Raw genomic sequence first — 23,135 nt, 5'->3', positions numbered from 1 at the left:
CTTTTTTTATTTTCTACTTTTAATAAAAAAATTTAATTTTTTACTGTAAAAATTTAAAAATAAAAAATAATTTTATAAAATTTTAATTTTTGAGTGAACTACCAACCCGACTCTTGACCATTTTGCACAATGACAAAGCAACCCTTGACGAATATTCTAATCCACTTCGGTTCCTATCCCATGCCTCCGTCCCACAAGCCGGTCCTTGAGGGTGAATCTCCGGTAAGAATGAACGGAAAATGCTGAGCTGGCACGGTGAGCGTATGTGAGTTGGCTGACGTGGACGATTGCTGCATACGTGGACTACTGAAATGGTCGGGGAGTTAGTTGTCCGAGTCCACGTCAACATAAAACGTGGTCGTTTTGAGGGGAGGTGCCAAAAAAGTTTAATTCATAGTGTGCCATTCCATGAAAACCCTTCATTTACCCTTCAGAATTACCAGTAAACCCTAGGAGAGAACGTTTTTACCTTTGTAATCATTGTTTACTTTGGGGAGTTAGAGAGTTGTGTTGACGTTGTTACTGGGGTGGACATTGACGAAGCTGACGTCGTTGTCGTTGACGGAGGTTGACGGTGCACTGACGGCGCTTGGAGGAGTTGACTAACGGTGCTTGTGACAGTCTAGGTAAGCCCCTTTCTCCATGGACCACTTGTTTCTTCTGCTTTATGTGGTCCTATTAACTCACTTTGACACACCACCATTGAGCTTTACAACTCAGTTGTGGCCCTGTATAAAGAAAACATGAAACCTAATTAAGAAATGTCCAACGTGATTAATCAGGGTTGATTATGTATTATTTTAAGCACACATTAGAGAAAGTTAGAAATAGATTCCACTAATTTTGACTGTGGTGAATTTAGGAAAAAATGATTCTCAGATTGTTATGCATGTTTATTTTTCGCAGATGTCTGAATATTTAATCATTCCGGTGTTTCATCATGGGGGGAGATTTTAGAATGATTCTGAGGGAGGTCTATGCTACATGCATGGAAAAGTGAAGAGGTTTCCCCCGCTGGACCTAGATTATGTGAACTTTTTTGACCTGGTGACATTGTTTAAGGAGTTGGGATATACAGGGTATAAAGAGATGTTTTGACTAGATATGAGAGCACCCAACATGGAGGTTGGTCTTCATGCTATGAAGGGGGATATGGAGATTAACCAGATGAGGGAAAATAAGCTTATGAACAGGGACATTGATGAATTGCATATTTATTTTGAACACGAAGTGGATGTGGATGAAGTAATAGAGGATGGTGTGGCCCCTGGTACTGTTGTGGTGAGTTCATCATCATCGTCCTCTGATGATGGATATGAGACAACAGAGGATGAGCCTTATAAGCCTCCTCCTCCTGGGTATGAGACAGATGACAGCAGCAATGAAGAAAGGGTAAGAGCAAAGAAAAAAAAGAGGGTACCAAAGAAATCATTGTCAAATAAGAGAAAAGTGGATGAAGAGGCTGGTAGTTATGAGACAGATGACAAGGGTAGTGATGAGGAACTTAGGACCACAGATGGTGAAGGGAGAAAAGGAGGCTCAGCTAAGAAGAAGGTTGGGGGTAATAAGGCTTCTTCATCTGCTAAGAAGAAGACATCTAAAAGGTATTCAGGTGTGAGAAGAAGACATATACTTAGGGATGGGCTGCATGATGGATCAATGGAAGGCCATAATTCTGGCTGGGCCAAATGTTGGGGCCCAAGAAGAGGTCAGGAACCAACCCCTGTAGGAGGGACAAAGGGTACTGGAAAAAATAACCTGGGGGAAGGGGTTCATCAGTCTGGCTCGGTTCCTACTAATGTGGAGATGGATAGTGATTATGAAAAGCCATATGAGTATGAGAGTGAGGCCTTCAACAGTCCAATCTCTTCAGAGGACAAGGGTAAGACGGCGTATGATCCATTTGATGAAGATACTGAATATGGTGAGGTTGAATTCAAGGTTGGACAGTTGTTTCCAACAATTGAGATTTTCAAAAAGGCACTAAAAGACTACTTCGTGCATGAGAGGAAGGGCGTGTTATACATTAAGAATGAGAAGCATAGACTGAGGGCAGCATGTGCAGCTGATAAATGTCCTTGGTTGATTTATATTTCTTGGAATTCTGCCAGTAGATGCTTCCAGGTGAAGACCTTAATTTATGAGCATTCTTGTGCTCGGGACTATGGTAGTAACATGGTTGACCGTCAATGGGTGGCATCTAAGCTAATTAAAAAACTTCTCATTCAACCTGACATGAAGCCAAGACATGCAATGGAGCATATGATAGAAGAATACAACATCCAGCTGAACCCAAGAATGATTGCTAGGGACCTTAAAGTTGCTAGGAAAGTTGTTATTGGTAATGCAAGGGACCAATATGGAAAAGTGCGTGATTACCTGAATGAACTGCATAGGAGTAATCCGGGCACAACAGCATTAGTGGAGACAATTCCCCAGCCAGTTTCTTTTCCACTGTTTGATAGGTTGTATATAAGTCTGGACGCATCTAAGAAGGGGTTTAAAGAGGGTTGCAGACCTCTTATCGGCTTAGATGGATGCTTTCTGAAAGGGTACTATGGCGGCCAGCTCTTAAGTGCGGTTGGACAAGATGCCAATAACCACTTCTTCGTCATTGCATTTGCAGTTGTCCCCAACGAATGCAAAGACACATGGAAATGGTTCTTGACACTCTTACAGGAGGACTTGGGAGAAGTGACATAGTTTGGCTGGAATTTTATTTCGGACTAGCAAAAGGTAACATGTGTATATTAACTATGTTAATTTTAGTGTTGAACTATGTTCATGGTTGGTAATCATTTGTTTACTAATTTGTATGTATGATGCTTGAAGGGTTTGGAGCTGGCTATTAAAGAAGTTATGCCTAATGCACACCACAGGAACTGTGTGCTTCATATCTGGAAGAATTTTATAAAGCATTTCAAGGATCAGCAAACGAAGAATTTGGTCTGGGAATGTGCACGATGCAGCACATTCCAAGAGTTCAACACTACTATGGAGAAAATGAAGAAAGTTAACATTGGAGCTTGGGAGTATCTTCAAAGGTTTGAGCCTGCAGTGTGGACTAAGGCTTACTTCAGCTATGGACCCAAAGTTGACAACATCACGAATAACATGTGCGAGGTATGTAACGCGAAGATTGTCGAATACCGTAGAAAACCAATTCTTACGATGTGTGAGGACTTACGTTGCTACCTGATGAGAAAAATGGCCACACATAAAAGAAAATTGGAGGCTTGTTTTGGTCTATTGGCCCCTGTGCAACAAAAAAAATTGGACGAATTTATTAAGCCTAGTGCCAATAAGTGGAGAGAAATTTGGGCCGGAGATAGCGACAGAGTTCTATTTGAGGTACATAGGGGAAACCACAAGGTAGGGGTAAATCTGTAGCAAAGAACATGTACTTGCAACGTATGGCAACTCACAGGTAATTCTATGTCCTAGCTCATTACCTCTTCGTCTTGTACACCTGATTATTGCCATAGTAAAACCCCGTGTGAACAGTGAGGAGTACTGGATTCCATTTACTGTAGTTCCATGTGATCCTCCACCAATAAAGAGACCTGCACACCGCCCAAAAATGAAAAGAAAAGTGGATCCAGTTGAGAAAGAAATGCACCCAAACAAGGCAAAGAAGACTTTTGAAGTCACATGCAGTAAGCGTGGCCAAAGTGGGCATTACTACAAGACCTGCAAAAATGAAACTAAGAACCCAAACTGGACACCCATGACCAAGAAAGAGAGAAGGGCTGCTAAGTTGCAGATTGTAGTCACCAATGTCCCTAGCCAGAACACACCGCAGGTAACTTGGGGTTTGATTTGCCATATTATAGACATGGTCAGGGTCTTAAGTGTCTGGTTTTATAATGGTCAGGGTTCGATTTGTCTTACTAAACTATTACTTATCCATGTCATTAGGATCAGCACAACAGGGAACTAGTGCAGATGCACCTCAAAGTTGTCCATTGGTAAATATTTTTTCATTTTTAGTCCTTTTCGTAATTTTTGTTATCTGATTGCAAAGTTCTTGGTCTAGGCAAAAGCAAAGAAAAATAAGAAAAAACAACCTAAAGCGATTAGAAGGTCTAATCCTTCACTTAATCATGATCATGTGGATGAGATACCCCTCTCACAAACTGCACCACAAGCAGAAGAGGTACTGTTGTGTGAATATAACTTCTCTTTATCCAATATTTTCTCAATACATAACTGCCTTCTTTTACTGTTTTAGCATGCATTAGATACAATCAACTTGAATCACAGGCCACCACAACATGCCATTTTTACTGAACATGTGAACCAGCTGCAAAGGAGGAAGCACCCTGTTGTAAGGCCCCCAGTGCCTCCCACATCTGCTCCACCAGTGGTTAACCAATCTGCTCAACCAGCAATGGGGTCAGGCCTTCTGCTCCACCAACGAAAAACCAATTTGCTCAACCACCAATGGGGATCAGGCCTTCTTTTCCACCAACACCAAATAGCATATCCACGGAGACAATGCAGGCAGCAAGTTCTGGGACTGCTTCAAGGCTTTTCAAGTTTATTCCAACTCCTGGGTTCATCCCACCAAGAAAGAAATAATCTATACAGGGATATGACAAACTCATTTCATATGTTTTGTGTGTTACTTTTGTGTTGATTTGGCTTTGTTTTGGCAACTTTAGGCCTCAAGTAGAAAACTGATAAATTATGTGTTATCTCGCTTTTGTAAAGGGGCTTTTGTAAAGGGTTATACGCTGCCCCCTGAATATTAGTTGCTACATTTTCAGAACTTTTTTTTTGTGTTGCTTGTGAATGAACCTAATATAATATATGAATTGTGTTTGCTTTTCATAAGCCTATTTTCAGCTTCATATGTCCACAATAATTAACAATAATAACATTAAACAACATCTGTGTTTGATTATCTCCAAATCAAATATCATAACAAGATAACAGTCTTAGCATCAATTCATATAGTCATCCTCTAACTTAATGTCCTAACGAAGTTTGCAACTATAATTCCACAGAAAAATGCAACAACTGCTGCACTACTAAAACACCTATGGTCACTCTGCACATGTTTGCATCTCTTAACTTGCAGTTCTAAAGCATCTACTGTATGCTCTAGCTCCCTCACTTTTCCGCCAAGCATCTCAGCTGCAGCCACGTGCTGATCTTCGGGTTGCTTTCCACTATCAAAACCAAACAATTTGGAGCCTTCAAAATCGAACAACGCCACGAAATCATCGAGCCACGCAAAGTATTTGCAGTGTGACCCTGAACTCTGCAATGTTTACAAATAATGGTAAGAACATGTTACCAGAGGCCACATCAAACGAACTTAATTAAAAATTCAAATCACCTTAAAGTTGGGACATCTATAAAACAACCTATTAGGGTTAAGCTCCGTCGAAGATAGGAACAGAATTGCATGAGTTCCACAATAGCACCGCGGAGCATTGAACCTCTTCTTCTTCGTCGTCTTCCGCGGTCCAACACTTCCAGAAGAGCCGGTGGTTGCACTCCTGCTTTCGTCGTTGACTACGTCTCTTCCAATTTCGTGAACGGACTTTGAAGTATGCTCTCTCATGCTACTCATGGCGAATTAGGGCTTCACAAATTAGTCAGACGGAGAGGGACGAATACCCACAACGAATAAGATGGCACCTCCCCTCAAAACGACCACGTTTTATGTTGACGTGGACTCGGACAACTAACCCCCTGACCATTTCAGTAGTCCATGTATGCAGCAATCGTCGACGTTAGCCAGCTCACACACGCTCACCGTGCCAGCTCAGCGTTTTCCATTCATTCTTGCCAGAGATTCACCCTCAAAGACCGGCTTGTGTGACAGAGGCATGGAATAGGGACCGAAGTGGATTACAATATTCGTCAGGGGTTGCTTTGTTATTGTGCAAAATGGTGAGGGACCAAGTTAGTAGTTCACTCTTAATTTTTTTATGTTTGTTTTTTACTTATCGAATAATGCTAATCTCCGACCCTTGATTTTTTTTAATTGCTGGACTTTTTTAAAAACGTAGAATAAATTAATTTTAAAGATTTGATCTTTTTTTTTACTGAATATTACTGTACTTTCAGCTTCGGCTCGACGTAGCTGAAAATCAAGTAAAGCCACATAGTGGCTTCCTTTGTGAGCCGGTTTGCTCTCAGACTGATGGGAGCCATTTTTGTGTTGTAAGTCCAATATGAACCTGGCTCACAGATCCTTTGTAGAATCGCATCCCATGGTTTCTGGTCAATTCGTAGGGACTTCAGTTTCTCACAAGCATCCTTTCCCCGTGAAGGCCGTGGAATATTGAGAAGATTTCTGATATCATCCGGCTTCACGGGAATTGCTTGACCTCGAAGAAACACTTCCTCCATGCCTGCCTCGTAATAATTTGCATAGAACTCCTTGACTAGGCGTGGGCATACGTCCTCCACTGGCCCTTGAGTCGAGAAGTCCCAGCCCCATTTCCTCACCGGCCCATTGACATACTGGCAGATTTCATCATCCACCGCCAACTGACCCTCGTAGTGGAGCTTTCTTTTGGAGTACAAGTTATCATATGACTCCACAAATCGATTTTTGAAGTGAGCAGGATCATTGGTTGAGCGCCCTTTTCCGCGACATCCACGAAAGCCTTAACGCGCTTTTCAATGGTCTCACCACTGCGATCACTTGGAGCCCGGCGACAATTAATCCTGAAAAGAAAGGATTGCGGAAAAAATCAGTCAACTTACAGCCAAAAGGGTTTTAAGGCAAAATGGACAAAGCTAAAGTCAAGCAAACAAGGAGGGAAAGTATAATCAAACAATAATCCAACTGTGCATCAATTGAGGAAGTTCAAATTCTGTGGAATGCGGTTAAAAGCACTAAAATACAGTGAATTTAAAGGTTTGTGACATTGAAGAAAGATAGTGCCACAATTAGAAAAAGAAAATGTCCAATTCACTTATTTTAGTGTGCCTAAGATGCCTTAGAGAATACTCACAAAATAAAACAAATAAAACAAGAGAGCATAAGGACATTAAGGCAATCAAAGAATTGATGCAATTGTAATGGATTGTGCAAAAGAAGAGTTTTAGCATATGATGTGCAGTGATTGAAATTCAAATTTCAAAGAAACCAACATGACATTTACACACAACACATATACTCAAAACTCAATGAGTGAGAAATTTGTTGATCCTTTATCACAAATATTCATCTCAACAATGAATCATGCCAAAGAAAATCAAACATTCTAAGTGCTTGTTTGGGCGCCGTTATTTTGATAAAAAAAGATATTTTTTTTAATGAAAAAAGATCTTTTTTTATTTTTTAGTGTGTTTGGCAAATTTCTAGTAGTAAAAGTAAAAGCACTAGAAAAATAAAAAAATATCTTTTTTGAGAAGCTGTAATTTACATATTTTTTTTAAAAGATCTTTTTCTCTTAAAAAAAGATGTTTTTCATGTAATAAATAAACAAAAAAGTACTTTTATATTGTTATACCCAAAGATAATTGATAGATAAAAAGATCTTTTTGCATGAGATACCCAAACATAGAATTACTTTTACTTTTTTATAAGATCTTTTAAAAAAAGATAACTCGAAAAAAAAATCTTTTTTTAGAAGCTCACCCAAACAAGCTCTAAATCACATGGTAGCTACAACATGCAATTCAAAATGCAAAATAGGCAGAGGCATATAATCGAACAATTGGTGCATGAGATAAAGAAGAATAATGTTAAAATCAGCAGCCTTTCACATCAATTCAGTAATTTCAGCAAGAACGACACAAATTCAGCATCAATATCCATCAAATAATCAAGAATAAACATTTACAATCACATCAATGCATACCGACGTTAATCACTTGCAAACAAACATTGATTTTCAAGCATTAAACCAAAAATTTCATTAAAAACTGAGATATTTTTTTTCGAACACTTAGTGTGCAAAGGCATAAAACAAATCAAATAGCACAACCAAATATTCGTTCAACTTCAATTTACAGAATTCAACATCAATTACACAAAACCAACAGCATATTGCAGAAATTCAGCAGCAAATCAGTCAAACAATCCAAACCAAATGAAATTCAAACACAAGAATCATGATAGCATGATTAATTATATATATAAACCAACACTAATCCTAATCAGTAAATCCTAATTCTAATCTGAATCAACCTAACAGGAACAATTTTTCAACAAAACAGTCAACAACTTAAGAATATTTCCAATTTCTCAACACAATCACACAATTAACCCAATACCTCCAGCAACATATTCATAAAAACCGAGTAGTAAAACAGTGAATCTCCACACTATCAAACAATTTTCATACAATCTCAGCAGCAAAACAACGAATCATAAATATAGTCAATCAATGCAATCAAACAATTCCAAACAGCTCCAGCAGCGATATCCATAAACAAAAAGAGATTGCAAATAATTTCAGCAGTCAATTCTCAGCAAAATCAGCCATTAACATAGCATGTCATAGAGTCAGACAATTAACCAAATGAACTCAGCAGCAATTTATCCATTAATTAACTCAGCAACTCAGAATATTTCCATACACCTTCAGCAACAATCAGAATCCAACAAACTAAATTAATCTAAAATCAACTAAAACAGAAAATTAAACTAAACTGAGCATAAAACTGGTGAAAATTAAAACTAAAATTCTAATTAAACCTAAACTAAATACTAGTTATAACTGAAACAAAGATAAAATTCCAAAGGAGAAGTTGAACTGAAACCTGTTTGAAGAACAGGGAAGGGGAATGCAGAAATAGGGGAAGCTGGGGTGTTCGGACAGGGGAAGAAGACGAACCAAAACGTGAGGAAGGATAGGAGGGTTAGTCACCGTGGCGCCGTGATTCGGCGAGGCTGACGGCGGCGATAACAGACGGAACGACGGAGCAAGAAGAGAGGAGGTGGTTCTGGTTCGAGGGGGAGAAGAAGAGAAAGGGAAGAAGAAGAAGAAGTATCGGCATTGCTGAAAATGAAAGATTAAATGATATGATTAAAAGGCTAAATGGTGACTTAGCAAAATTTGCTCAAGGTTCTAGTAACTTGGACAAATTACTTGCAAGTCAAAGACCATTGTTTGAAAATTCTAGTTTAGGTTACATAGCCAAGGAAGATGCAGTTTCCAATGTTTCCTCTATAAAATTTGTAGCTTCTTCATCAAATACAAAATCCATACCAAACAAATCTGGCATTGGATATGTTCCAACATTTGAAGAAAATTTAATGAAGTATATACTAGTGAAACTGAGCCTTCACCAAGAACCGAACCGAGTCCAAACAGGCCAGGTTTGGGATACATTTTGAAAAATGAGGTTGTTTTCAAGAAACCACCATTTTACAACAAAACCTCATATTCGAAAAGTCCAAATGTTCAAAGAGATTCTGGTGAAAATGCTTTTGCAAAGAGGAATAATTTTAATAAAAATCAGTTTATCAAAAGAAATGCATCTCCTCTAAAAACCAGAAAATTTCAACCCTTTAATCATTTCAAGCAATATAACTCACCTCAATTTCAGCGACACATATCAGAAAATCATTGTGTTAATTGCAAAAAATTTGGTCACTCATATGCACAATGTTTCATTGAAAAAAGAGTTATAGGAAACAAAGTTTACAATGTTGTTTGTGATTTCAATGCACTTGGGCAACCAAGATGGATTAACTTCAAAGGATCCAAATTAATTTGGATACCTAAGGCTACTTGAAACTCTTCATGCAGATTTGCCTAGCATCCAAGAACAAAAAGGACATGTGGTACATGGATAGTGGATGCTCAAGGCACATGACTGGAAGGTCAACTTACTTCATCAAACTAAATAAGTATGATGGAGGTTTTGTGACCTTTGGAGATGATGGTAAAGGTAAAATTATTACTGTTGGAAAAGTAGGTAATGAACAATCAACTTTCATTGATGATGTACTTTTGGTATGTGGCTTGAAGCACAATCTTTTGAGTATAAGTCAGCTGTGTGATTTAGGATATTTTGTGACCTTCAATAGACTTAAATGCTGTGTTGTTAATGAGAAGAAAAATGAAGTGCTTTTTGTTGCCAAGCGCTTTAACAATATGTATGGACTTACTCTTGATGAACTAAAAGATCAAAATGTGGCTTGTTTTCATTCTAAAGTATCTGAAAAGTGGTTGTGGCATAAGAGATTGGGCCATGCAAGTATGTTTCAAATAAACAAACTTGTAAAGAAAGACTTAGTAAGAGGTCTTCCTTTAATTAAGTTTGAAAAAGACATCACTTGTGATGCTTGCCAAATGGGAAAACAAACAAAAAGTTTTTTTAAACCAAAGGAAGACATCTCTACTAAAAGACCACTTAAGTTGCTACACATTGATTTATTTGGTCCAACAAGAACTCAAAGCCTAGGTGGTAAACACTATGGTTTAGTAATTGTGGATGACTATACTAGGTTTGGTTGGGTTTTATTTCTTGCGCACAAAAATGAAGCCTTTTCGGCCTTTGAACCTTTTTGCAAGAAAATTCAAAATGAAAAGGATTTAAAAATCTCTTCTATAAGAAGTGATCATGGAACTGAATTTGAAAATAATTTATTTGAATCCTTTTGTGAGGAATTTGGAATATCTCATAACTTCTCTTGTCCAAGAACACCACAACAAAATGGTGTTGTGGAAAGAAGAAATAGAAGCATACAAGAGATGACAAGAGCTATGCTTTGTGAGAGTAATGTTCCAAAATTTCTTTGGGCTGAAGCGGTTAACACGGCTTGCCACATTTTGAATAGAACAATCATAAGGAAATTTTTGAAGAAAACCCCTTATGAACTTTGGAAAGGCTACCCACCAAACTTAGATTACTTGCACATCTTTGGATGCAAATATTTTATCTTAAATAACAAGAAAAATTTGGGTAAGTTTGATCCAAAGGCGTATGAGTGTTTGTTTGTAGGATATTCCACAATTAGTAAAGCATATAGGGTTTATCATCAAGATGCTAGGATTATTGAGGAGTCAATACATGTTACATTTTGTGATACTAATTTGGTGCAAAGTATTTTGGAAGATTGTGATGCAGGAAATCAAGCTCAAAAGGAAGATGAAACTACTCAAAATCATGAAAAGGAAAATTCTGGTCAAGTTGAACCAGAAACTGCAACTGTTGAAAATTCAAGAGACAATTCCATTTTGTCTCATGAATCTGAAGGAAATCCTGAAGCCAGCAGCACCCAGAATCCCTTGGTATCTGAATCTGCCTCTAAATTCACCAGACCTCGTGAATGGAGATTCTTGAAGAATTATCCTGAGGAATTTGTCATTGGGACGTCTCTCATGGAGTGCAAACACGGTCTTCCACTAGAAAGGCAAATGAAGGATCAAACATTGCCCTTCTTTCACAAGTGGAGCCTCAAAACGTCAAGGAAGCCCTTAGTGATCCCTATTGGGTTAAAGCTATGGAGGATGAGCTTCTTGAGTTTGAAAAGAACCAAGTGTGGACTTTGGTTCCTAGACCAAGTGGAAAGAAAGTGACCGGCACCAAGTGGATATTTCGGAACAAGTTGGGAGAAGATGGTAGCATTGCAAGAAACAAGGCAAGGCTAGTGGCACAAGGATATGACCAAGAAGAAGGAATAGACTTTGATGAATCCTTTGCCACTGTTGTCCGAATGGAAGCCATAAGACTTCTCTTAGCTTATGCTGCATTTTGTGGTTTTAAATTATATCAAATGGATGTGAAATGTGAATTTTTGAATGGTGTGATAGATAGAGAAGTGTATGTGGAGCAGCCTCCTGGTTTTGAAAATAAAGAGCATTCTAATCATGTTTTCAAATTATCTAAAGCTCTCTATGGTTTAAGACAAGCTCCTAGAGCTTGGTATGAGAGACTTAGCTCTTTTCTTTTGAAAAATGGTTTTCAAAGAGACACCACTGACACAACTCTATTTATCAAGAATTCTAATGATTCTTTTATTCTAGTCCAAATATATATTGATGACATTATTTTTGGATCAGCCAATTAATCCCTTTGTTTTGAATTTGGAAAACTCATGACAAGTGAATTTGACATGAGTATGATGGGTGAACTTAATTTTTTCCTTGGGCTGCGAATTAAACAAACTGAAAATGGTATTTTCATTCATCAAGAGAAGTATGCCAAGGAATTAGTTAAGAAATTTGGTATGGAAAATTCCAAACCCATGGGAACTCCCATGCATCCTAATTCAAAATTAGATAAGGGAGAAACTGAGAAAAATGTTGATGAGACTAGGTATAGAGGAATGATTGGTTCTCTTATGTACTTAACTTTCTCTAGACCCGATATTGTGCAAAGTGTTGGATTGTGTTCCAGGTTCCAATCCAAACAAAAGAGTCACATCTTTCTGCAGTTAAGAGGATCATTAGATATGTTCATGGCACATCCAATTTTGGTCTTTGGTATCTTAAGATTGATGATTTTTCTGCAGTTGGTTATTATGATGCAGATTTTGCTGCTGATAGAGTTGATAGAAGGAGTACTTCAGGCCTATGTTGCTTCCTTGGAAAGTCATTAAATGTTTGGTCAAGTAAGAAGCAACCAACAATGGCCTTATCCACTGCAGAGGCTGAGTATATAGCTGCTTCTTCTTGTTGTTCTCAGCTTTTATGGTTAAAAACTCTGCTTGCCGATTACAAGTTAAATATTAAAAATATTCCCTTATTGTGTGATAATATGAGTGCCATTAATATTTCTAAAAACCCAGTTTTGCACTCTAGAACCAAGCATATTGAAGTGAAATTTCACTCAATAAGAGAACACGTTCAAAAAGGAGATATTAGCATTCAATTGTTAAATCAGAAGAGCAATTGGCAAACATTTTTACTAAACCACTGCCTGAGGACAGATTCTGCATGCTTAGGACTAGTATAGGAATTTTGAGTTATGATTCTTTGTTTAATTGCTGATGTGCTTGCTGGAGAATTTTGTCTCATAAATAGGTATGAGACAATTCTGGGCAGATGAAGAACGTTCCCCTTCAATCAACGTGTTCTGGGCGTGTTACAAGTGAAGATTAATCTGGCCAACCTCAAAATTCAGATCATGAGTGGTCCAACGTGTTTCCTTAAATCCAACCATTTCTGGGCCCAAATATGAATGTTACATTTTTGTTTGGTTAATGTTTTTGTTGGCTTGTGTGTTTAAATTCTTTAAAGGGCTTTCTTTTAATGTTTTCTGGTCCAAAAAGATTTTCGGTGTGATTTATTTTTTAAAGGGGTTTTCGAAATTTAAAATTTATTTCCTTCCTTTTAATAATAAAATCAAATCTTTCTTTTATGAGGTCATGTCTTTTCAAGTCTTTTCAAAAGTAATGCAGTTGCATTGTTTGTGAAAAACTGCTTTTGGGTATGGTTACCAACACTCCCTCTCTTCCCTCTATTAACTTCTCCTCAACTCCTCGGTTTCTTCCACTCTCTTTACTGCTTCTCTTCCCTCAAAAGCCTGAATATTACCAAATGAGGAAGAAAACCATTAATAAAAGGCCTCCTCGTGAAAAAATCTACAAGCCTCCCACAAAGCCTTCAACTCGCTCTCACGATCGAACCTTCACACCCTCTCCTTCTCCTCCTACCTCTCCTCCAAGAACTGCTCCCATGGCGCGGACCAAGACCACACCAAGATTCTCTGCCTCTGCCAAGCCGACGCCACCACCAAAGGCTATGCCTTCCAAACCAGGCTCCTCAAAACCTGGTTCTTCAAAACCAAGCTCCTCCAAAGGCAAACATCTGGCGGCTGAGGAACCAGTTCCCGAGCCAACTCAGCCCAAATCCAGGTCGGTTCCTGTGCGCTCTCAACGAGGTAAAGGTCGAGTTCCTCTTAAACCAGTTAAAGAACTAGATATTGGACCTTTTGATCACAAAGCTCATTTTTTGACCTCTCATTCGAACTATAACCTATATAGATTCAAATCTTCCATGAATAATGACTTTTATGAGGGGGTTATCCAGTATCGTACCTTGTGTCCATCTTTTCTAGCCGATTTGCCATCTTTGAAAAGAAAAGGTTTTCCATTTATTGATAACTTGATTTTTCTGGACTGGAATAATCTTTTTGACATCAAAAAGCCTGTTTATCCCTTATTGGTCAAAGAATTTTATGCCAACATGACTTATCATGAAGGCACTGCTCACTCATATGTAAAGGACTGAGACATAGTTTTAAACAATAAAACTATCAATGATGATTTGAAGTATACTGATGTTGGGCCTTGTGCTTACACTTCAGTTAAGTGGGATGATGGTGTTGGTATTTCCTACAATGATGCATTGGCTCATATCTGTGAACATGTTTCTTTAATTGATGGCATCACACCCACTCACAAAGCCCTGGGATATGAGCGTGCTCAGTTGCACCGAATGGTCAACCACATTATACTTCCTCAAAGTGGTTCATATCAAAGGGTTTCCTACACTGATACTCTTGTTTTATATGCCCTTCTCACCAAAACTAAAATTTCATTTGCATATTTGATGGTTAGATACATGTTTGACTATGTTAGGAGTGAAAAAGACAAAGCACTTCCTTATAGTATGTTTCTAACTTGCATATTTGAGTATTTTGGTGTTGACTTGACCAATAAGGATTATCAAAATAGACATTCATACCTAAAAGGGGGTGGTTCAGTGAAACAGCCCAAAGGACCTACTCGATCTGAAAGGGTGGTCTTAGATGATGAAGATAATGACTTTGTTCCTGAGGAATCTCCTTCTCTTTCCACTGAGGGTACATCCATCTCTACTGGGAAGAAATCCGCTCTGTTGAATGTGGTCAAAGATGTTGTTCAGGAGTTTGTTTCCCAATCAAATCACATGATTGCTATGAGCAAAGAGCAAAGGAAATTAGCAAGCAAACATGAAAATTTCCTAAGGAAATCAAGGGATAGAGTGGCGGTTTTTATGACATTCATTGATAACCTTCAAAAGGATGAAGATCCAGCCACTGATGTTGAAGAAGAAGTTGATTCGGAGGGGGATGGTTCTGATGCCTAGGACTGTTACATGAAGCTGATGTGATCTTATTTTTTGTCTCATGAATTCTGCTCATTGTGCTACTTTTGAACTACTTCTATTCTCTTGGATGACTGTAATAACTTTGATACTGCTGCACTTAAGTTTATTTTCCTTTATTTGATGGACTGTGCACTAACTCTTTCTTGCAGGATTTACAGTAGATGTTTTTGTTGGTCTTACCTCTTATCCGCTCTTGATGACAAAAGGGGGAGTAATAGGTTGCTGGGCTGAATTGCATTTGAATTGATTGATTTTCACTGCTGCTGAATGAACTGTATTAACATAACAAATTGAAACTTGCTATTATATGTGTTGTTGGTTATGTAGTATCCCTTAGTCAAGTTACATATTGTACAGTTCTCTTTGTAAGTTTAATGTAAACAGGAACAAAGAGAAAAGCCTAAATCCAGGGGGAGCTACTCTTGAAAAGGAAAGGGGGAGCAACACTAAAGCAAATAACATCAAAGGGAAGTTCTCTAACTTTATTAAAATTTAATTCCTTTTGGGTTATTGCTTGATTATGTTTGTCATCAAGGGGGAGATTGTTGAGTTAAGAAATTAAATAAATTAATTAGTGATGACAAACATTATTTTTGGGCAAAATAAATAATTAGTGTTGATTAATTATAATTGTATATTACTAATTATTTATGGTTGCAGGCCAAAATTAAACTTTATAGCCCAAATGAAATGAAAAGCAAATGGAAAGGATGGTGGGCTGAAAGCAAAAATAGAAGTCTAAGGAAAAGCAAAGAAAGAAGTCAGATGGGTCAAACGGGTTGCTTAATGGACATCCGATCCAAACCCAACTCAATTTCAAATCCCTCTAATTTGATCCCCTACCAAAGCAACGTTCTTCTCTCCCTTGTCTTAGTCAAATCACAAAACATAGAAAAGTGAGAAAGAGAAAGAGAAAGCTTCTTCCCTAAGGTGATTATCAAAGAAGCAAGAAAGAGAAAGTCTAAGCTTGAAACGCAGAAGTCCAATCAGAAAATTCAAACCATATCAAGCTTAGGTTAAAGGTAACCCATTTCCTTTTACATGCAACACACTTTCTTCTCTTCATATTCAACTCTCTGTCACTCCGTTTTGAGCTATATGGAAAAGAGGATTTCTGTTCTTCTCTGCTGTAAATTCACGGTCTCAAACATGTCTTGGGGACTAACTTAGTTTTCAAGGGCTCAGATCATGTTGACCATTGGAAGACTCTTGTGGATGCTGCTTTATGGCTTTCGGTCAAGATGGAGAAGTCAGAAGCAAAGTTTCTACTCTGAGGTAAAATGAGAAAAAGTGAGTTTGTGGGTTGGTGAAGCTCATGGCTCAAGAAGTTGACCTAGGAAGAGCAACCAAGCAACATGCAAGGAGATAAAAGAGGTTTGCTGTTCATTCAGAAGCCAAGGAGAGAAAATCAGTGAATCTGAGGTGTATGTTCTGAGAAGAGCTCTTTGAAGAAGTTCATCTAACTGGACAGTGTTTCCTAGTCAAAGGTGCATTCCGCCAGTATGAAGAACTGAATCAGAGGCTTGCTAATTTGGTTTTTCGCATAGCACAGAGGCTGTTGATGAAGTCAATCTTCTTCATGTTTTACAGATTGTATTTTGATTTTTAATGTTTATCTTTCTGTAATTTCTTGAGTGAAAAGGCATATTGAGAGAGATAAAGAAAAAGCCATGAGTGAAAAAAGGTTGAGTGAAACACTTGAGAGAAAAGCGTAGAGTTTATTTCAGATTTCTTTAGGTTGATTAAGTGTCTTATATCTTGTACCTGTTGGGTATCCCTTTCTTAGTTGGGTTAGCACTAAGAGTGAAGAGTTAGGTATTAGCATAGCCAATGTTATGTTAGGTTAGAACTTGAGTGTGAAATTGGTGTATGTAATACTTTTAACTATAGTGGAAATTTCTCCATTGTTGTGGAGGAGACTGGATATAGGTTGCATAGCACAAGACAACTGAACCAGGATATATGCTGGCGTTGGCTCTTCTTCTCTCTACTATGTTCTGTTTTCTGATATTCATGAGACAAAAATAAATTGTCTCATAAATTTTTGCTGCAGAGTTCAAACAGAATCAGAATTAAAAGTTTGTTTTAAAAAGGGTTATTTCAGTAACATAAAAGAAAGCCATAGATTCAACCCCCCTTCTCTAAGCCTACCACAACCTTCATCAATGTTTCTTTTCCCTCATGTTAGGAAATCATGGTGGTGTTCAACAGGGCTTATATGATCACTTATGTTGCATACTGAAACATATTCTCTATCTGGGCATTGGGCGAATACCGATTTAATGTGTTGCAGGCTCGTTAATCTTTCTATATTCGGATGATGTCTAAATTGTTTTAGTCTTAGATCTAACTTGTTTCCATGATTCCCTTCTTGAACACTTCATGACTAAATTAGTTTGGTAGTGAGCTAAACAAAGAGCTGACTTGTAAAGTATTGCAATGTTAAATAAATAGAGTTAACTAAATATAGGATAATATATTTTTGCCAGAGTTCAAATGTTAGAACAATAATGATACAACAGAAATTTTGACTAAAACCTTAGTTGAATGTGGGTTCTTCCATCGGTTAGCTTGAAAGATGCAATTGCAAACTACGCTCCAACAACAAGATCAAGTTCGTGTTTAAGTTGAAAGGAGTTCTCACTATCATAGTGCAATTTGCTCTATTCTTCGGGTTAAAAGTCCAACTAATATACAAAAGTTAATCATATCAGAAACTTGATTCATTTGTAAACATCCTAACAAGAAACACTCAACTGTAAAGCATGAAAGAAAAATGAACTCTTAGAGACAATCTATCATTTAAGTAACAGCTAATTAACATCGATAACCACTTAAGTAGATAGTTGTTCCTAAACTAAAAATATTTTTACCCATCCATTAGTTTATGTATTCTTTCTGAGAAGATTAATGGATAAACAACTAGAATAAAGCACAATAAACTGAATAAAATGGGAGCAAGTATGGAAGTAGCCATATCTCAATGGACATGGGATTATTTCTTACTATTCAAGTGCTTCGAGCACCTAAAATCAGAAAGTAGAAAATAAACAAGTACACCATATACATTAGTAAATTCTTTAAAAATGTCTTAATATTCATATGATGAAAATTTAAAATAAAAAATAAAGAGACTCAAAGGTAGGCTAAGATTTTAACTGAAAGCCACATCTTCTCCCATGATATTATCTAAGTAGCATCACTATGTGATTGAATCCAGTTATGTGCCTTCTCCATGTCCCCTCCTCCATCACTAGGTCCCTCACCAAGAAATTTTAGAACAACATAATTCAAGATAGAGCCAAATATGGTGCTTGGACCTTCAATATACAAATCCCATCCATAATCCTTGTTCTGTAGTTACAGTTAACTAATGAGAATAACTTATGGGACAAGCCTAAAGATTAGGGGGAAGGATGGGACGAAGCTTTTACCTATAGATTATAGAGATATCGGCATATGTCCTTTTTATGTTCTTCTGTTAAGACTGCATTCAGTGCCCCAGTGACAGAAAGTGTAATTATCTGTTTGATTGGATATTCTAAACAGTATTAGATATCCACAATTATCAGGTCAGAGGGAAGACAATGTTAAACATAATTTTAAAGGCAAAAAGTTGCAGTATTTTAAAAAACAGTGTTTCAAGGCCAAAATATGTATAATATAGCAATTAACCCAAACATTATTTGAGTTCCACAGTTATCAGTTGGGAGGAAAGACAATTTCAAACACAATTTTAAAGGCTGAAGTTTTAGTATTGTCAAAAAGCATGCGTTTCAATGTCAGAATATGTGGAATATAGCAATTAACAGAGAAAAGCTTTCACACAGGAAAAAAGATCAAGTGTTCAAAATAAAACTTACCAAGCCAGGCATAAGAAACATGGGACCTCCGTAATCTCTAGGCTAGTGTCCATCGTCACTCTGGAAGGTTGAATGAAAAGTAATGACCCTTTTTAATGTTCTTGTCATAGTCTCTTCAGTAACATCTTCAATATCTTTCACTCTGACTTTGGGTTAGACCTCACTAATTGGGTTCGTTTTTGCAAACTACAATATTTTGTAAGAAACATCATTGAACTTAAAAAGATTGAATTTCTAATATCAGAATCTTATAGCTTTGAGCATGGCACCATCTCTGTCGTCGACGTCTTATCCGATCAATCGCAGTGTCACATAGTTCAAAGTTGTGCTTAGCATTGTTATGATATCAAAGCTATAAGTTTCTAATATCAAAAATTCAATTCTTTTAAGTTCAATGATATTTCTTACAAAACATTGCAGTTGGCAAAATAGGACCCAATTAGTGAAGTCTTACCCAAAGTCAGAGTGAAAGATATTGAAGATGTTACTGAAGAGACTGTGACAAGAACATTAAAAATGGCCATTACTTTCCATTCAACCTTCCAAAGTGATGATTGACATTGGCCTGGAGATTATGGAGGTCCTACATTTCTTATGCCTGTCTTGGTAAGTTTTATTTTGAACATTTGATCTTTTTTCTTGTGTGAAAATTTTCTCTGTTAATTACTATATTCCACATATTCTGACCTTGAAATGCATGCTTTTTGACAATACTGAAACTTCAGCCTTCAAAATAGTGTTTGAAATTGTCTTCCTTTCCAACCGATAACTTTGGAACTCAAATAATGTTTGGGTTAATTGCTATATTATGCATATTTTGGCCTTGAAACATATTGTTTTTGGCAATACTGCAGCTTTTTTCCTTCAAAATTATGTTTGATATTGTTGATGAGCGGATATTTTATACGTTTTTTGGCATCATTTTCATATAGTTTTTAGCAGGTTTTGTTTAAGTTTTATTATATTTTCATAGGTTTTAGTGTACAATTCACATTTTTAGATTCTATTATGAGTTCGTATGTTTTTATGCAATTTCAGGTATTTTCTGGCTGAAATTGAGGAGCTGGAGCAAAAGTCTGATTCAAAGGCAAAGAAAGCACTGCAGATACTATCAGGATCTGATCTCTGTGCACTCGAAGGAGCTTTTTTGGAGCTACAAAAGTCCAAATGGAGCGTTCTCAACGGCTATGGAAAGCTAACCTCTAGGGCTTTTCAGAAATGTATAATAGTCCATACTTTACTTCAGAATTAAAGGTCCAAAACTGGTATTCAACGCCAGCCACCTACCCCAGTCTAGGCGTCCAACGTTGATGAGCGGATAATTTATACGCTTTTTGGCATTGTTTTTAGTATGTTTTTAGTAGAATCTAGTTACTTTTAGGGATGTTTTCATTAGTTTTTATGTTAAATTCATATTTTTGGACTTTACTATGAGTTTGTGTGTTTTTCTGTGATTTCAGGTATTTTCTGGCTGAAATTGAGGGACTTGAGCAAAAATCAGATTCAGAGGTTTTCTGTAAACCCTAGTAGCTAGTTTATTATAAATAGGACTTTTTACTATTGTATTAGACATCTTTGATCAGTTGTATGCTATCTTAGATCACGTTTGAGGGCTGGCCTCCCGACCATGCCTGGACCTTCATCACTTATGTATTTTCAAACGGTAGAGTTTCTACACTCCATAGATTAAGGTGTGGAGCTCTACTGTTCCTCAAATATTAATGCAAAGTACTACTGTTTTTCTATTCAATTCATCTTATTTCGCTTCTAAGATATTCATTCGCACTTCAACCTGAATGTGATGAACGTGACAATTATCATCATTCTCTATGAACGCGTGCCTGACAACCACTTCCGTTCTACCTTCGACTGAATGATTATCTCTTGGATTTCTTAATCGGAATCTTCGTGGTATAAGCTAGATTGATGGCGGCATTCATGAGAGTCTGGAAAGTCTAAACCTTGTCTGTGGTATTCCGAGTAGGATTCGAGGATTGAATGACTGTGACGAGCTTCAAACTCGCGAGTGCTGGGCGTAGTGACAGACGCAAAAGGACAGTAAATCCTATTCCAGTATGATCGAGAACATCCAGATGATTAGCCATACAGTGACAGCGCATCGGACCATTTTCACAGAGAGGAATAGGATGCAGCCATCGACAAGGGTGATGCCTCCAGACGATTAGCCGTGTTGTGACAGAGCATTTGGACCATTTTCCCGAGAGGATTAAAAGTAGCCATTGACAACGGTGACATCCTTACATAAAGCCAGCCATGGAAAGGAGTAGGACTGATTGGATGAAGACAGCAGGAAAGTAGAGGTTCAGAGGAACGAAAGCATCTCCATGCGCTTATCTGAAATTCTCACCAATGAATTACATAAGTATTTCTATCTTTACCTTCCTTTATTATTAATTTTCAAAAACTCCATAACTATTTTATATCCGCCTGACTGAGATTTACAAGGTGACCATAGCTTGCTTCATACCAACAATCTCCGTGGGATCGACCCTTACTCACGTAAGGTTTATTACTTGGACGACCCATTGCACTTGCTGGTTAGTTGTATCGAAGTTGTGACAAATTATGAATTGAGATTAGAGCACCAAGTTCTTGGAGCCATTACCAGATATCACAATTTCGTGCACCAAATGCCCACAAAGGAGTGACCAGCGTCCAACGCCTAAAAAGGTGCCCCTAGCCAGTGTTCAACGCCCTATAGTCCTACTAGCACGTGGGAGACACTAAAGCTCAGCCCAAACACTCACCAACTGGGCCCCGAAAGTAGATTTTCGCACTACAAGCCTAAGCCTATCATATTTATGTAATCCTTAGTCATTAGTTTAGTATTTAAAGGAGAAGATCACCCTTTTGTTAGACTCATTCGAACTCCTGGCATTTTTGGAACTTTTCATTGTATTTTTCTATCAGTATGAGTCTCTAAACCTCCTAGGTTATGGGGAGGAGCTCTACTGAGTTTTATGGATTAATAAAAGCATTACTGTTCTATCTCAATTCGTGTTTGGTTCTCTTTTCTAAGATGTATCTTCGTTCTTCATCCTTATGAATGAGTTGAACTGGCACAAGGTTATCTCTATTCTACATGGGTTCAAAGAGCGTCTTTCTTCGGATATCAATGAACTACTAGCTTGATTATACATCTCTTAGATGGCTAATCCACGACTTCGTTGGGAACTTCTCGAGACACCAGTTCAGCCGAAGTATGGGGGAGATTAGGGTCCTTATGGTAAAGGCTAGAACCAAAGGTGCATCATTCTTTGTTCCGGAAGATTTGACCTTGTCTGTGACGTTTTGAGTAGGATCATCAAGGGGAATGGACTGTAGGAGCCTCACCCTCAATCAGACTGGATGCGCACTAACCCTGGTGTTTAGCCTGGAGGAGAATCGGCGACCTCTCAAGAAAAGCATTGATCACATACAGCCTGCCATAGAAGAAATCATTCACAATTGGCATAGACAGTGAGACCGAATTAATCCATAAGAACAAAGCATCTCCAAAGCCTTAACCATCTTCTTATTATTACATTCATCTTCAATTGAGTAACGTTATCTTTATTTTAATTTTATGCGCTTTAAACAAAAAAATAACTTTTCTATCCGCCTGACTAAGATCTACAAAATAACCACAGCTTAATTCAAGCCAACAATCCTCATGGGATTGACCCTGACTCACTCAGGTATTACTTGGATGACCCAGTGCACTTGCTGGTTCAGTTGTACGAAGTATAATTTTGCACACCAATTGTCTTACCTCTGACTTGATAACTGTGGGTATGTAATTCTGTTTGGGATATCCAATCAAATAAATAATTACATTTTTTGTCACTGGGGCACCGAATGTAGTCTTAACAGAAGAACATAAAAAGAAAATATGCCGATATCTCTATAATCTACAGGTAAGAGCTTCGTCCCATCCTTTCCCCTAATCTTTGGGTTTGTCCTAGAAATTATTCTCATTAGTTAACTGTAACTACAGAACAAGGATGGTGGATGGGATTTGCATATTGAAGGTCCAAGCACCATGTTTACATCTGTCTTGAATTATGTTGTTTTGAGATTGCTTGGTGAGGAACCTAATGATGGAGGATGGGACATGGAGAAGGCATGCAGCTGGATTCAATCACATGGTGATGCTACTTATATAACATCATGGGAGAAGATGTGACTTTTCAGTTAAAATCATAGCCTACCTTTGAGTCTCTTTATTTTTTTATTTTAAATTTTTATCATATGA

Source organism: Arachis ipaensis, chromosome B10 (assembly GCF_000816755.2).
Source record: "Arachis ipaensis cultivar K30076 chromosome B10, Araip1.1, whole genome shotgun sequence".
NCBI lineage: Eukaryota > Viridiplantae > Streptophyta > Magnoliopsida > Fabales > Fabaceae > Arachis > Arachis ipaensis.
Note: the sequence above shows the minus strand (reverse complement) of the source record.